The sequence below is a fragment of the Haliaeetus leucocephalus genome, unplaced genomic scaffold, assembly GCF_000737465.1.
Source record: "Haliaeetus leucocephalus isolate CR32 unplaced genomic scaffold, Haliaeetus_leucocephalus-4.0 Scaffold162, whole genome shotgun sequence".
Taxonomy (NCBI): domain Eukaryota; kingdom Metazoa; phylum Chordata; class Aves; order Accipitriformes; family Accipitridae; genus Haliaeetus; species Haliaeetus leucocephalus.
Window position 1 is genome coordinate 7,113,368 of NW_010972598.1, and position 17,941 is coordinate 7,131,308.

At 42.5% G+C, this 17,941-nt stretch overlaps 1 long non-coding RNA gene across 1 annotated transcript; it reads right to left on the reverse strand.

Moving 5' to 3' along the window:
- Positions 1–3,417: 3,417 nt before the first annotated feature.
- On the reverse strand, positions 3,418–10,960 carry LOC104828752. The gene is made up of 2 exons (XR_774061.1): positions 9,414–10,960; positions 3,418–7,507 (listed from the first exon to the last, which is right to left on the reverse strand). It is a non-coding gene; the product is annotated as an uncharacterized LOC104828752 (long non-coding RNA).
- Between the last annotated feature and the right edge of the window lie 6,981 nt (positions 10,961–17,941).

Below are 17,941 nucleotides of genomic sequence, written 5' to 3' on the forward strand. Positions count from 1 at the left end.
GTACTGTGTTTGGGGTTAAAACACAATTCAGACTTTCTTTCCTGCCCTCTTTTTATTGTGGGGAAGAGACATGGGGCAAGAGATTAGGAATCCTGTCCTCATTCCTCAGCTGGAGACAGAAGAGGAAGAGACTTGCATAGGGTCCAAGAGGGAGGACCAAACCACAAGTATTGCATATCACTTTTACAGTGCCATGACAACTGACCAGGTAAGAGACCTGTGGCTTTTCCTTTGCCAGATAAGGAGCTGCAGAACTATGCTAGTGTTTCTGGAGGTAGCTGAATTCAACCAATTCATTGGGGCAATTTCACATGCACTGATGGGAAGCACTGGTGATGTTTTTACTCAGTTAGTTGTATAACTAGAAATGGGATGTCTCCTTGGAAGTGCAAATTAACACAAAATAATTAATTTGATCAGAACCCAGTATTGAAATTCCAAGGTCAAACATGCTGTATTATTTTCTATATATGAATCTTTTCTATTTAAGGGTTATTTGTCAAATGCATGTTTAAAAACCAAACCAGAAAACAGAACTGATGCTGTAGTTTAGAGGGCAGTTAAAGCACAAGAGCAAAGCAAGAATGCTACACAGAGGTATACCGTCGTTCATGGAATTAGAATTGTGTTTAAAACTATTCCCTTTGTTGTGACATTTTTGGTTCAAATGGATGCTTATCTGAAAACTATATACCTTAGGTCATCTCTGAATTAAAAGGAATTAAGTTTGCTTTGTACTTGAAAAGCCTAGGTTTAGTTTTAAAAAGGCTGTTAGGTCTAGACTTTTATGTTTTATCTCTCTCCTATGTATCTTGTTATGTTTAGGACTGGATTTGTTATGTAACTGGTAACAATTATTCCCAAGGAGTATTCTCTTCCTGGTAAAAGTGTATTTTTGAAGCAGCTCAAGTGTGCATTTACAAGAACTCCAAAGAAACTTACCTGTCTTAATCATTTTATTTTGGCTTCCAGTACTCAGAACTGGAAGTAATTACTGAAAGCAAGTCCTCTGAAGTAGATGTTGGATGTAGTTGCCTCTTCCACTAGTCCAAATGGCAGATTAACTGGGATGTGTTGTGTTTCTGCCAGAGGTAGGAAGGGGAGAGTGTTGGTTCTAAAACCCCAAACCAGTTCTGGAATGCTGGGAAGAGATGAGGTATTGGAGAGTCTGTTTCCCCCCCCCTTAGCACAATCTAATCAGGTTTCTTGGTACACTGACAAAAGTGAAACTAAGCATGCGCTTACCAGCTGTGACATAGCACAAGTAAAGCTAAAGGTCTTTCCTGTTGCTGTTAAAATGGTTGAAGTGATGGTGGTGGTGGTTGATCAAAACTTCTTTCCGTTACTACAGTAGCAGTTGAAGGGAGTGGGGGACTGTTACTTAATTCTGTTGCTTTTAAATAGAAATTTTAGGGGTTTGGCAGGGATTTTCTTATACTTCTTCCTGTCCTTTTCCCTTTACATACAAGACTGGCCTCTTTTGTATACTTGGTTCTTACGATCGTTTTGGTCAACTGTCTGTGGTTAAGCAGCAGTAAACACAGTTTTATTCTTTCTGTAACCAACTGTCTTAAGCTCTCCCCCTTCCTACCTGGAAGGAAAGAATAGTATCATTATAATGAGTTTTGACAGGTTTTTACCATTTTTTTAATGTATACTCTTACTGTATTACACATTAACCAGGTTAATGTGCATGTTTTGTAGTATTGCAACCTTTTATGCTGCATATCTTGCTGACATTTTTAAAAGAAACTTTCTAAAATGGCAACTCCTGAGGGAAATACTGTTGGAAGCAAAAGCTCTCACCAGTACAAGCTATATTGTTTACTTTTTTTCCTCTGAGGGTTTCTTATTTCTAAAAATAAACATCATGCCAATAATAGCCCTGGAGTAGATTTTAAGCTTTTTAGCATTATAGTTCACACAGCAAACCAAACCTAGCTCACCCAAACAGTAAGTAATAAATAGGTTAAATGATGTATGTTTTTAGTGTAAAATTCTTACTGTACCAAAGCAAGATGGCTTGGAGTTTTACATGAAATAATACTGGATACCTATATCCTAGGATTTACTGGATGTGGAGCTTTAGCTGTTCAGACCTTTACAAGATTTAAAAGTCTTATTAAAGCCTATGTCTTGCCTTTTAATGAGTCTGTTGGCCTACACTATTTCATTTAATGCTTGTGTCTAGCACCAAATAAAGAATCTTTCTTGATTTTCTAGGTGTCTTACAGCACATTCTATTTACTTGTACAAGTTTTGCATGCTAAGTGAAGTCTATGACATGACAAACCTTAGATGCTCCTGAAAAAACACTTCTACTGAATTCATCACAGAGTCAGTATACTGCTGGGAAAGCAGCAGCAGATGCTAAAGGTGCTGGAGTGCTTCAGTGTATTTCCCAGGAGCCAGGGCCCTTATTCCCATCTCTGGTGGCAGCTTTGCCCTGCAGCTGCTTCCCCCTGTTAGAGAAGAACAATACCTTGTTTCCCTTCTGTGTCTTCTATGGCTGCAAAGGTGCACTTTGCTTCCTTGTGTCTTTCTGCACTAATGATTAGGGATGAGATGGATCTGTTTAGGTCTTGGAGAATGTGGCTGCAGAAGTTAATGCTTTAAAAAAGCTAAAGCAGAGGGGAAGATGCTTCTCCACACTATTAGGCAACTCACATCATTGAATTCACAGCTGACCCACCTCATCCATTCATTGTATTCAACTAGGTACCTTATGGCTCAAAAGTACACAGCTCCCTCAAGACCTTAAAAAATGAAGGCTATAAAAAAACCCCCAATTACTCTGCAACTCACTCATTTGCATTATATTCTACATGCTGAAAGAATTAACACTATAAAAATCTCAAGAAATAGATTGTAAATCCAGAGTAAAAACACCAGGTCTCTTTCATTTACAGTAGAACCAGCAGCATATAGAACTTAAGTAAGTCTAGCCATCCTTTCATAGCTTAACTAACTCCTCCTTTTTGCAAGATTGTACTTGTTCTTAGTGATGCAGCTTCCTGTTTTTTCCCCATGTAACCCTTTTTCCAAAGTTCTAAGTTAAGATTCCCAAAGGCTTCAGCATGCGTAGCACTCTGGACAGCTATTATATTTTACACTGTATTTGTTTTCCCCTTGTTAGTGGTAGAAAAAGCCAGGCAGATTGGGAAAGGGTATTAAGAATCTGTGGGAGAGTTACAGGAGGAACATAGGAGACAAGCTCAGCTCTTCAGCTGGACTTGTAACTGTAATCCAACCCTTTACCTAACACCAGACATTACAGAAGCCTGTCACTTACTTACTTTACATCCCAGGAGAGAATATATGGGACAAGCAGAAGCCAGAGTTTGCATGCAGAGACTGAAGCACCCTGTACTAGAAAACCTGAGACCCCAGAAAACACAGTACAAGCAGTCAAAGCACTTTGTGTCACTCATTTTATTCACATATACAAGTTGACACTACACTATTAAATACAGACAATACAGAAGCATTAAAAACAAGTACTGTTTAAAAACTTTAAAAAACACATATTGCTTCAAGCTTAAATGGTATTTCCCTATGGTTTTTAAAGTGAATTCAGTGCTAACAATAGCTGAGGCAACTTCCTATTCACTTGTACCCCTAATGGTATAGGGGCTACTGTCAAGGTGTTGAGTCAGGCTCCATATGGCTTTGCTGCTGAGTGCACTAACTGAGCTGGAAAATAAACTGGAACATGCAGGTTACCACACGAGGCCCTCAGTTTGCTAGCTTTTGGTCCCTATCACAGTCAAAAACAAAAGAGTCAGTGAGGCCTTTATAGTTCAGTGGCACTGCATTATACCATAAAATAAAAATGAGAACAGATACACACACCTATATGTTAAAAACTTGATTAAAATGTGCATTTGCTACCTGGATAAAATTCTTACCAAAAATTCAGGTCTGCCCCTTAGTTTTGTTAAGTTTGGCTCTAAGCTTAGCTATTACCTTGACTATCTCTCTCAGCTTCCAGTGAAAGAGTCTGTAATTCATAGTTGCAAAGATGTGACAGCAGTGACTGAACAGGCATGCTACTGTATTGTACAGGGACATTCTTATGCAGTTTTCATTGTAACATTTTACATTGTAAACACTAGTCTTCACAACACTATAGTTAAATTGCAGCATTACACATTGTAAAAATCTTCTTTCACTTAGCTAAGTACTTTCAGAAACAAAAAGGAATAAACAGTTATTTTAATGAAGATTTTGGACAACTGAATATTTACTGTGTTCTTGCAAACAAAGTTTTACTTTTAAAACAGGACCGAGAAGTGTTCATCACTTGGCTGAATTCAAGAGTCCATGCAAGACAAAGTTCAGAACTTCCTTAATTGATAGGGTGACATTCACTAGGTTTTCCATTTTTTTAGTGAGTCTAATTTGATGCAAAACAGCCACCTCTTGTTAGAATCTACAGAACATAGTTAAAGCTTTTACACTTGAAAAGTTCTGCTTTCCAAGTCAATTGGCTTTTCATTAGTTAACATCAAAACACTAAAATAATGGTTTTCCAGACTTTAGCCTGCCACATGCCAAATATTTTGCATATACAACTTGCAGTGATCAGAACTATACTATTTCACATAGTCTAAGCAAACCTACTAGCATTTTTTTAGTCAAATAATGCCCAAATGCAGGAAGGCTACCTGATTTGCAGAATAATTTACCCCTCACTTCAGCCATTATATTACTTAAACCAAGATAGTACCAACATAGCACCCAGGACAATTTTTAGCTACAGACCATTTGAAAAAGCATGGTAGTGACTCACATGACCCAATTAGTGTCACTACTGTCTTCTAGCAGATTGTTTTTGTGAGGAACAGCTCTTGACCAGACAAGGATAAAAACTAGATCATTTCCTCAGTACACAGCAGCCTTGATGCTGTTGAAGAGTCTCATGTTCTGTAGAACACCTGAACAAGCCTGTTGTTTGAAATGTTTTCAGTTTAGTACCCAGTATCCAAGGCAGAGGACATTTAAGCCTTCTATAATTATTGGAAAACCAACATCTAATGGGAAATCCATCTTAACCAAAAATGGGTACTTCAGGCAGACACATAGTCATCTTGGCTCCTCCATTCTCTGTGGGAAGAGAGAACTGTAGAAGCCGTCTTTGAAAGCATGGCAAGATGAGTCTTGCCCTACCCAAATCAAGGAAACTCTTTAATATGACAAAATGCACTGAGGGCACAGTCCCATCTGCTGTAGTTACATAAAGCCTACAAAGCCTGTGGGCAACAGGGACAGGCTGAGTTTTTATTGAATAAGGCTGTTAAACACTACTGAGCTAGTGCTTTGATACTGTTGTTCAAAGCTAGGGTGGATTTCTGAATTGAAACAGCATCAGAAGCAACTTAAGCATATTTACAGCAGCTATTTGAAGAACACAGCATAAAAGGAAATTAAAAGAATTTCATATTGAATAAAGGCATCCTCTGGAATAGTTTGCCTCAGTTTTGGGCACTGTTCTGAAGTTTTAGAAAGTTCTAGCCTGTGGTTTACTTAAAAGTTGGAATACAGTAATTTTGCTGTGTATAAAACATAATCATACTTTGCATTCCCAGACTTAAAAGCTATAAGATCTCTAGTAGGTAGCCTGAACAACAGTTGTCACTATTTTTATAGCTTTATACTTAAAAGGCAGGTAAAAAAATCAGATTATGATTCTAGGACATATTGGTAAGATTAAAATTGAGAGTAATAAAACCTTTACTGATGTAATGTACTTAACACTAGGAGGCAGCAGTGCTTGGTCCCTTTGCATGATTACTGTGTATCAGTAACACTTGCAATCAGGCTTTCCACTAAGCCTGTAACTCTGTGTTGCAGTAGTAATTCTAGAGTCCTGCCTACTCACTGAGATTGTGGCATGAAGCTAAGATTAGTGCAGGTTTCTGCTGCAGAAGTGCAAGTGTGCTTCCTGTGAGAAGGTGTCCAGTTGGTAAAACACAAACTTCAAAACAATTAAACTGAGATAACCCAACATACGTAACTAACACACAACACATCTGAACAAAACTTTGAAGCTCACAACTACAGCAATAATCTGCCTAAAGCTTAGTTACCAAACTGAAAAAAATAATTTACAGCAGCTTGAAGGAAAAAAACCAAACAAACCACTGAGGATCTCACAAACAATGACTGTCTTACTATGTAGAAGTAGGACCTACAAAGCAAGAGTCTTCAAACTCCATTATATGTTCTTGTTTACTGGAGGGTACACCTCTCCTTCTTCCCCTAGCCCTCACTCCCCTATAGTGAGGAGTTCTGCACCCATTTTGAGAAGCAGAAAGCTGCTCAGGAATTCATCTGCAAGTTTTATCAACATGATTTTCAGGGTTACAATCTTTAACAGTATACTTGTACAGTACCACCAGATGGAATGCATATTGCACTCTGACCCCCACTGAGCATAATAGATATTCTTAAGCATTAATAATAGACTTCACAAGACAGGAGCCAGCCCTCTCCTTCAATAAACTGGCATTTACATGATTAAGCCTAGAGTGTGTCCACAAGCTTAATACAGTGGTACAACATGATACTAGTAGAACAAGCAACTGCTTATTAGGCAGCAGCTATCAGGTAATGATTGTCTACATCAGTTATTTGGTACAACAGGCACAGCAACAGCAAAACAATCCTGTAGCTGTTTCTTGCCCTGAAAATTAGTAGTTTAGTCTGATGACCTTAGAAACAGCAATAAAAGTTATCATCAGCAGATTCACTAATCAAACAAGGTTTTTTGAAAGTTTCTATATACAGACAATACTTGGTATTTGCCTGCCTAAAGCATCTACATTTATTAGTGCTGTTTACTGGCTTTCCTGTTGCCTGTCTTAATACACTTATTTTGGTAGAAGTATTAAATCAAATAGTACTATAAATGCAAAGGCACCTCCATCACACCTTTAAAGTCTTTCCCCAACACCACCTCCCCATCACTTGGATTTTTAAAATATGGGACAACAGATTATTTGTAACCAAGTTCAAAAAAGTGTTTGCTTTGACTCCCTGTATGCTAAGGTTCCCCCCTCCTCCCCCCAAAACAAGTCAACTGAAGCATTAGAAAAATTCCCAAAAGAGAAATTGTTTAAAAGTTTGGGTAGCTATATCTAAAAGCCTCTTCAAGTGTTATGGCTCCAACAATACACCCCACTGTGAGGTAGGTAGCCAAGATAAAAATATCATAACAAATATCTTAACAGCTGGAAACTCCCTATAAAAACCTTGCATAAGTAGTTTGGTTCCTTGCACCAGTGTCCTGATATGCGTAACTTCTTTTGAAGATGCCTAAGGAAATCCAAATTCACCGAGCTCTTGCTGAGTAGCATCTCATATACTCTGTCATCCAAGGGTTATCTGGTGGGGAGGGCTTTATTCGCCAAGTTTTCTCTGCTTCTGCTGATCGCACTCGCCTCTGAGAAAGCTTCCTTTTCTCCACTTGTCTCCTGTTCTTTGCTCGCAGAGCAGATTCATGAATCTAAAAGACCAGAGTTAGAATTACAGCAGGAAAACAGCCTAGGAACCCCCCCAGGAAAGCCAAGGATCACTTTGTATTTGTCCCAGTCCCCATCCTGAAGAATCAGGGTTTGCTAGCAAGATTGTATTTTCTTCTGCAATTTGTACCACTAACAGACGAAAAGCACAGAAATTTTTTATAAAAAACGCCTTAAATTCTATTCTGCATTATCTTTCCCACTTCACACTATTAAACAACTCCAAAAATCTTGAATATTTCTCAATCTTACTCTGACATATTCTAAAAACCTCAATTTTCCTATTTCTGCCATTTAAAATTCTTAAATGTCCCTCAAATATGCCCAAGCATCCCTTAAAACCTAAGCCATAATAGTAAGACCAATCCCTAGAGATTCCTTACTAGAGACTGAAGAACTTAATTTTGACAACATGCTGCAGGCACACCTACATACATTTTTATATTAATAAATTATCACATGTTCCCCAAATTTAATCTTAAGAGCCAGATTCTATGCTTGCTTGCTTCTATCTCCAGATTTAAAACCCTGTCTCTCATCTCAATTAGGGGAAGTAACACCTTTCAAACATTCAAGAAAAGCGACCTAGCCAGGCAGTACATAGCCAGTTCCCACTTAAGGAAACATCCTTAGTGACAAAGCACTACATAATTGGAAGTGTTTCAGAAGCATCCCACTCATTCACTCCAAACTCAAGACCTGATCTTAGGGGTTCTGTAACTGTTTCCAGCATAGGAAATGTTAGAAGTCTTAGAAAGTATATATATCTCTGCTCAAGTCAGGCATCAGCCTGTTAGGCTTCAATATAAAGCACTGGTCGCTATTTCCACCACTAACCAAAGTTTATCAATCCAGTAACAGCGTCCATTATCAGGAAGGGCAGCTTCTTGCAAGAGCTGCAAGGCCCAAGTTCCTCATTTCCCCTCAAAGGATTGAGCTGTCCAGGAAGGAAAAGACTATGCTTCAACCACCTTCCAAAACAGCCCATCAGAAGCCAGCTCTATCTTATACACCAAGAACACCACTCGCCTTAATCCTCAGGTACCCTGGGTCACAGATTCAGACTCTGCATTAGTAGTAAGGTAAAGACAAGACACTGGCAGGGATATATTAATGATGTTTTACCAGCCTAGGAGAGTTATAGAAAAGAAAGAAATGGATCTGTTGTAACACGCCAACCTTAGTGTTTCTTGCTAAGCCAGGAAACAGACCCCACTACAGCAGAATCCTGGTGCTGTCCATGACCATATGAATTTTATTTGGTGCTATTTTGCTAATATTTACATCAACCCTGCAATCCATCAGCCATCCAATAGACCATTCTGCTGTCAGAAAAATGTTCCCTGTTGGCAACCCGCTGAAACAGGCTGCTAGACAGACATTTTAGCAGCAAAGCATTCGTACCTTCTCAGTGAGGCTCCCATTCCTAAGGAGTGCCCCAGGAAAAGTCACTCTTTCACAGCACAAGCACTACCCCAGTGTTTATATACCTGCCTGCTGTGGGATGCCTGGTGCTAACTGCCTGCTGCTTTTCTCTTGTTTTCATGAAGTTCAGAATGCAGAGATATATTTATAACAGCCAGTTTTGCTGGTAGCACTGTAACAGCCAGAAACAAGATAGCCAAGTTTTAATCAGAACTTGCAAGTATTAGTCAAACATGGGAAGTTTCAAAACCAATTAACAGTTAAGAGCTATTTGATTTGAACACATCAAACCTCTTCAGGTTTATTGCTAGAATTTTTTTTTATTTTTTTTTTTTTAGAATTTATTGCTGTAATCTCCATGCACTCAAAGGCAACCCTGAGAAGTTTTACCTAGATAATAGACATACGTCTTATCCAGGCATTGAGTAGTCACTGCCCTTTAATGAAACAGAAGCTTTTACTTACTTCACTCGCTGAAGCAGAAGCACAGACATTGTGAGTTTTCTGGCTTCCAGTATCTGTCTGTCTTTCTCCCCACCCATACAGAGCAAATGGATGTTTATTCTCCTTTGGTGCATCTGTCTTTTGAGGACTTTTGGCTGATCTTCGATCATTACGACTGGACAAGGCACTTCGAGTCGGACGTCGTCCTGAACGGCTGGTTTTGTCGGCTTCCTTTATAGAAGTGTGTTCTACAGTTTTTTCTTGCTCTTCCCTCTGCTGCTTTTCTTGATCTTCTTTTTCTTTCTCTAAAGAAAAAAAAAGTTATGCTTTAAGCTCCCAATGACAACATATCAATGTCTCATTTGCACAGCCTCTCAATACAGCATTGAAGCTGTGCTTTTTTTAGAAAGGGAAGAATTAACTTCCTTTGCAACAGATGTATACCTTCATTAAATGCTTTCATTCTTTCTTTAGTGACTACAGTATTTCTAAGCCCATCCCTCTGTACATCAGCTTTCACATACTTAAACATGCCTGTTGCTCCAGGCAGTATTTTAAAGACTGTTTCCAGTGATCTTCTGTCTTCACTATTTCATCCTTCCATCTTTCAGACAGCAAACAGATGGACTGCTGAATGCCATGTAGAGGCTGGCAGCCAGTCAGAGATGAAGTCTGATAAGAGTATGTGCAATACTAAATCCCTCATATTATCAGCTTCCACTGAAAGAAAAAAGTGGTTTGTTTTCAGGCTCCCTGATTATACATACATCTTGATTATGGTTTTCTGTTTATGGAGGAGAGGGGACTATGAAGCAAAGGCTTACAAAGTGATAGACATCACCCTTGCTATCTGTTCTGTGAAGTATGTTTACATTTAAAGTACCACACTCTACAGGCAATACTCTCCAAGGCTCATTTCCCCCACACATGCTTTTTAAACCTTCCATAACAAGGGTCCAGCATTTGTCCTCCAGGCAGTGGGTATTTTAGAGTAGGGTTTGAGAGGGAGAATTTAAAGTCTGTATCATTCGCACCATAATTTGCAGATGTAGACCAACACTGAAGGCTGAATCAGCATTATATAAGACATTAAATAATAAAAACACAGGGAAACAACTGTTCGTAAGATCCAATCTTCTTGCATTATAGAGCTATGGAGGAACTAGTTATCCTTTGTTTGTGGTGCCTCACAGCTAGCAGTTCTTGACCTTTCCTGCATACTACTTTTTGTATACAAAAGTTTGGGTCTTGGACTTGAGACGAAGGAAGCCAATGTCCGGTATAGCACTGCAATACTTCATAAATTTAAGAGAAAGGCTGGTAAGAAAGGCTGTAAGTAAACCTTACAATAAGGTTATAAGTTGTTTTGAACAAGTCTGTTTTATAACATCATTAAATGCAGTCAAGTGAACGCCCATGGATAACAATTACTGACTGGAAAAGAATGACCAAAGATTTTTCCCCACCTTTGAGATCTGTAAGGTGTTACAAACTGATGACAAGGCCTTGAACTATTCTGTTAATACTAATCTAATCTAAAATCTTTATCAACGATCTAGACAAGGGGATTGAGTAAGTTTGCAGACACCAAGTTGGGCAGGAGTGTTGATCTGCCCAAGGATAGGAAGGCTCTACAGATGGATCTGGACAGGCTGGATTGATGGGCCAAGGCCAACTGTATGAGGTTCAACAAGGCTCAGTGCTGGGTCCTGCACTTGCATCACAACAACCCAATGCAGCACCACAGACTTGGGGAAGAGTGGCTGGAAAGCTGCCCGGCAGAAAAAGACCTGGGGATGCTGGTTGACAGCCGGCTGAATGTGAGCCGGCAGTGTGCCCAGGTGGCCAAGGCAGCCAACAGCATCCTGGCCTGTATCAGAAATAGCATGGCCAGCAGGAGCAGGGAGGTGATTGTTCCCCTGTACTCAGCACTGGTGAGGCCACACCTCAAATACTGTGTTCAGTTTTGGGCCCCTCACTACAGGAAAGACATTGAGGTGCTGGAGCATGTCCAGAGAAGGGCAGCAAAGCTGGTGAAGGGTCTAGAGCACAAGTCTGATGAGGAGCAGCTGAGGGAACTGGGATGGTTTAGTCTGGAAAAAAGGAGGCTGAGGGGAGACCTCATCACTCTACAACTACCAGAAAGGGGGTTGTAGTGAGGTGGGTACTGGTCTCTTCTGTCAAGTAACTAGTGATAGGACAAGAGGAAATGGCCTCAAGTTGCAGCAGGGGAGATTTAGGTTTGATATTAGGAAAAATTTCTTTACTGAAAGGGTTGTCAGGTATTGGAACAGGCTGCCCAGGGAAGTGGTAGAGTCACCATCCCTGGAGGTATATAAAAGATGTGTAGATGTGATGCTTGGGGACATGGTTTAGTGCTAGACTTGGCAGTGTTAGGTTTACAGTTGAACTTGATCTTAAAGGTCTTTTCCAACCTAAACAATTCTATGATTCTAATCAAATATACTGCTTACAGTATGTTAGTAAAATATGACTTTGGAAAAAAGTAAAATACACAGAACCCTGTTTTAGCTCTCCATCCTGCAAATCTTCATCAGTACTGTGGACAAGTTGGAGGTGTGTGCTAGACACTGAGCATGACCCCTAAGCATTGTGGGCACAAGCAGACATTGTGACCTGAAGTCTCTGTGACTTTTAGGCCAACTGTGCCTTTTATTAACCTAACAGCAGTCCACTAGTAAGTGATTCTCTTCAAGTGCCTACCTTTGAGCATTAGATGCTGCCTTCTGTTAGACACACACAGTGTGATACATTCAAACTCTGCTGACATAAACATGCTGAACTTGCAAGTTTTCTGCCACACCATCTATTTCTGGTTGTGGTAGGGACCAGCTGCCAGCTACCTCTGTTCCAAGTCTCAGCACTTTCAGCCACCACCAGTGTACACTGGTGTGTATGGAGGGAATGCCTCCACTGGTGTAAGGAGTTCATCTAGTTTAAGGCTTGCTTGCAGATTGATAGGCTGACCACAAACAGCTAGAACAAATTTTACCTAAGTGTCTTCATTAAAAGCAGAAGGGCTTGCCAATCCTGTGACACAATAGCAGTCATTCTTGCTAATTGCTATGATTTAGCTAGTCAAGCAAGTACATGCCCAGTCTGACAGTGCTTTAGTTTCATTTCATTCTGCATCCATCCAGCTCTGATGAAATGGAAGTTGCCTGCCTGGCACACAGGTTAAGCATCCATGTACTCTTGCACTCCCTTTGCAGTTGTAGGGTAAAGACATGCCACATGCCCCAGCATTCCCATAAGGCAAGCCTCATGCTCTCTCTTGCTAGCTGTTAGTCTTGCCAGCACATTTTCTGCTGCCAACCAGCACAGAGGCCCTGGTGCTGGGCCCTGTTCAGGCTAGCCTATACACACATGCCTTTCAAGCTGTGCCGGTGCAGCATTTAGCTACAGATGATACTGCAGTACAGCCGAGTATCTGGTTACTAGCAGCCAGCAGCATTAAAGTATTGGGAGCTGTATTTGTTAAGAATTTAGTTGAGTGTCCCCACAAAACAACCAAGAGTAGTAGTCAAGGCCAAAGGAGCAAGAGAGTGAGAACAAAAAAAGGCCAGACAAATTTCACATATCTAAATATTGGCTGCACAAAGTTTCAGTCATTATAGCCAAGGCTGGATAAAAAGCATGCAGCAGTGATCTCAATGTGGTAAAAGACCTGCTCTGCACAGTGTCCTGGGCTCTGGGACACACAGCTTCACCTCTAGCAAGGCAGCTCATCCATCACAGCTGCAACAGGTAGCCAAGTATCCCCTTGCAAAACATTATCCATGCATCTCTCTACACAGCTGGCTAGGTCCTCTTCTTTGTAAGGGAGGCCATTATCAGAAGGAAGCACTGTTTGAGAAAATAAAACATTGAAGAGTGACATTGCTGTCAATTCCAAAACAGGAGTGCTTTTATTTTGGGAAACTGTTCCATCCTCCATTCAAGAGAAAATGGCATCTTCCTTCTCTACAAAGGAGAACGGGGCAACACTGAGTTCATGAACAGCAGAGGTGGCATTTAGAGACTTAAAATTACAGGAGAGTGAGGACTCTGCAATTGCATGGGCACTCTAGCTTTAAGATACTACTTCAAGGCAACAGCCATGCCTGGGGATGCTGCTCACTAGGATATAGTTCCAGCTGGTGCAGAAATGATTGAGCCAACTTGTCCCAAAATAGCAATAAAAGCATATGGGTAAATGGCACACAGAGTCCTGCGCACAGTCTTACAGTAAATGCTGTATGCTGGAGCATACTATAGCACCTTAAGAGCACCTGCTATTAGAGCAGGTATTTCAATGAATTCACTCCTACAGCACATTTATACAGAACTCAGCTGGTGAAGGCACAAGGCCCGTATCTTTAACAGTTATTTAAGGCTTTTATTTAGAACTATAGTTTATATCCAAGCCATTTTGTTAGGCATCCCTGTTCACAGGAAGGTAGAAAAGCAGCAGCTGATAGCAGGCAAGGAGTTAGAGACCCAGATGCTCAGGGAGCCCAACTACCAGCAATACCTACAAACCTCCTTCCCATGCAGTGTGCCAGCTCCAGCAGACACAGGAAACTGAACTGACTGGCTGCAGCATTACAGGGATTAAACAGGAGAGGGAAAAAGCTAGGAACGTTTAAAACTGCCTCATGGATGCTAAGCAGAGCACACTGGACAGGAGGGGATTAAGTGCTTAGCAGGCAGAACAAGGCTGCCAGGCCCACCCAATATGGCTGTTGAAAGCTCCTGCCCAGAAGGTCACTTAACCCTGCTGCATCGCCCAGCTTGCATAACAGCTCCTCTCCAGGGCTCAAGCAGAAAAAGCTGAAATGGAGCTTCTCGCCCTCCCACAGCACTGCATGCTCTCTGGGGCAGGACAGAATCCCATTTTAAGAGCTCTGCTGACTTAGTAGAAGTATCAACAACCTTCTGATTAGACCCACAGGTCCTAGGGATCAATGGTATTAACCTCTGTGTAGAGAGGTTTGCTCCTTACAGTACTACCTCAGGTTCAGGAGGAACACTTTGCACTTAAACTGCCATGGGCAGAACTCAAGAGTTTCCTGCTTTAGTACAAACTCCTCTCCAAACAGGTCAGGCCTCCTGAGGGGGACATCCACTCAGTTGTGGGTATGAACTGACTACAGCTGGGTAGAAAGTAGTTACTACAGCTGAAACATTGCAACATCATCACTTCAAGACGCACCTCGTGTGAGGCAGTATCAGAGCTACCAGCAGCACAGCAGTTCAGAGTTAATTCAATTCACACAAGCTTCATCTGCAGCAGAGTTCAGAAAGCAATGACTGGCTCAGCTTGTTAGCAAAGCTTGTTTCCAACCAAAAAATTAGAGCAACTTGGAATCACAGTACTATAAACCCCTAAACTGACACTGTTGCATTCTTCCCCCACCACCAGCTACTCCTTCCCATGTTCTTGGGCCAGCAAATACACCTGCAGACAAGATAAGGGAACAAGTTTGAAATTGGATCTTCTGCCGAGTTGCACTAATGCAGATCAGTCACTTTCCAACTACTGTGTGGCAACTGCTTTGATACCAGCTTATCACTGCTGTCATTTAAGACCTCTCCACAAAAATGCTGAAGGCGAAATGGCAATAAGGATTGAAAGATGCCTTCATCCTGCACATGTGTGCAGCAGTATCATTTCACAAGCAACAGGTCTGACAGCAGCACTGCTGCCAAGAGCTCCTGTCTTTCACTTACCAGCCCACTGGGTTCTGTTGACAGTTTTGAGGACATGTCAACTAGACCAGTTGATTTAGGTCAAGATTTTGTTGGATTATGTTTAAAGCACATCTGTGCCTGGGCACATTCTACAGAACAGTCCCACAAACAGTTGCTGCAAGTGAAGGGCCAGAAGGAATTAACAAGCATTTACAAACTGCTTTACAAACACACAGAGGCTCATCTTAACAAGGAAAAGGAGAAACCACGGCCACACACACCATTACGAATCAGCTTTACCATGGGTACTAGGCAACATTAGTGCTGGCCAAACATACTTGGCCACAAGTGCAGTGGATACCGCTCAGCCAGAAGTCAGGTTCCCCACAGAACAGAGGGAAGCAGCAGTAGCCAGGTAACAGCCAGGATGCTGCAGCATGTGGGTGTACATCAGATTCAGAAGACAAAGGATGTCATCAACATGAGCACACTCAGCTACCCCCACAGCACTTCAGTGTAATTAAGTTCTTCCAGAAAAAAAGCAGGTGAGTAATAGAAGATTCACAGAGCAGTAGTTTCTGTGCTATCTCCTCATGTTTTAATTAGCCAGCCACTAAGCAAAAGAAAAATACATCCTTTTAATTGTCCAGTACTGAATGAGTTGCTTGCTTACATGTTCATGTACACACTAATATACAATAAATTTCCACTTAATCCAGCTGCCCAGAGTTGTTTTCAGTCCTTTTGCTAAGGACTTGCAAAGCTCTTAAATACTGGCAGAATTTGGGAATACATTTATCCTAAGCCACTTGGCAAAGAAATGCATGTTAGGTACAGATTTTTCTCCCATTGTAAGTGTAAAATTGCAAGGACCTAATAGAACATTAAGTGTTCCCTTACAGCAGCCATGGCAGAGTTGCATCAGCTAAAGAGGCACAATTGCCCCAAACGCCATGGAATGGCAGGCCGCTGTTGCTCTGCAGTTCCTTTGCCACTGGGATAAAGTGAGGACACAGCTACGTGTGTACTGGATAGTCACACACACCATCACGACCACAGAACGTGCCTGCATGAGCAGCACATCCACAGCTGTCAAGCTCTTATCCACTGCCAAAACTGACCCAACCAGAATCAGGCTACCAAGTAACTTCAGCCCCAGAGAGGAGTGATGGCAAGCAGCAGGGAGCAAGGCAAAGACTGAGCAGAGTGCCCCGGCCAGCAGCCTCTAGCCTTGGCAACTGCCAGTCCCACCTAGATTGTAGCAGGCTACCTGCTCAACCCCGCTAGCTCAATGAGCAGGCAAATGAAATTCCAGTCCCTGCCACAACTGCCCAAGACTGGCATCTGTTCAAACTGCACCAGAAAAGCTGTAAGTGCCAAGCTCTGAGTACAGCTTCAACAGCTTCCACCCTACTCTCACTAGAAGCCAAGCCTTTAAACTGCCCATCAGGACACATCACGTTTTCCCATGCAAGCGTTCCCTGCTCTTTTGCAACTCCTTAGTGCTTCATCTCACTGAGATGCTCCCTACTTACTTCTTCCACACGTACTCCCCAGTCTTAACTTCCTCAAAGCCTGCTTGAGGCCAGCAAGATTAGACCCGCTAATACTTTGTTACATACTGGTTAACTGGGGTGCTTTGGGGAGGTGGAATACGCTACCCTGGCAGCCAGCAGCTGTGTGCACCCCCATACGGGGGCTGGGTACCACGGGCCCACCCAGCCACGAGGACTACAGCTCCCTGCAAAACCCCGCATCCCTCGTGCTCCTAAACACCGAGCCCCTTGAACAGATGACAGCATAGCTAAAGCTTTTGTGTAACACGGTATTCCCAAGGAGAATGAATGCAGTTTAGCCTTGAATAGCAGAATACAGATCATTCTGGTAAGCTCAGGCCCCAAGGGGCATTGAAACAGATTAGTCTCCCCACTCCAAACAAGCACATCTAGCCCCAGAAAAGCCCCCAGGCAGCTTGAGGCTTCTCAAAAAATCCTTCTCAAGGATTTTTCCCTGCTGCTGTACAACAGGTATACACCCAATTCAAAATACATTGCAAAACACCAGTCAATGGCTCCAGATAAAGTTTTCTTTCATTGTAGGTAAGAGATAATAGCCTAAGGGATTAAAAAATGCCAATTTGGGAAGGTTGACAGTGCTGTTACCCATCTACCCACTCTGCACAGTTAATTCTCAAGACATCAGAAAGCAAGATACACCAGAAGAGAGCAAAACGTTATCAGCCCCGCACCCACTTAGGCCTACAGAGCTGTCTGCACTCGGCTGCAGACCCCAGACCAAACCCGGGGCAGCATCAAGAACCAAGCGTTCAGCCGAGGCAGATTACGCGTGCAGATGCAGGAAAGCAAGCGCGCTGGCGCACAGTCCAACTCGCCGCTGTTGGTTTTTGGTTGTTTTTTGGTTGGGTTTTTTTTTTTTGCCAGAGAACCTGCTTATATAATGGCAGAGATGCTCCGCTCCCATGGCAACAGTTGACATAAGCGGCTGTGACTCAGGATGAAGAGTAACCACCGCCCGGCTCTTGCAAAGAGACGCCTCCGATGCCGCAGCCGCGGCTTCTCCGCCGGCCTAGCAAGGATCCGCCCGGCTAGCGGCGCCTTATCGCCTTCGGTCGGGAAGAGCGGGCACTGGGGACAGTCGCCGGGGCCCCAGCTGACGAGAGGTGTCACCCCCCGAGCCCCCCAGCCGCTCCGGCCTCCCCTCGTTGCGGGGGGACACCGCCTGACGCCAGGGTGCCTGCTTTCCTCCGAAAACGCCATCGTCCTCCCGCAGCGACCGCCCGGCCCGGGGCCCTGCGGACGCCCCCGCACCCGAGGGCGGCCAAGACGAGCTAGCCA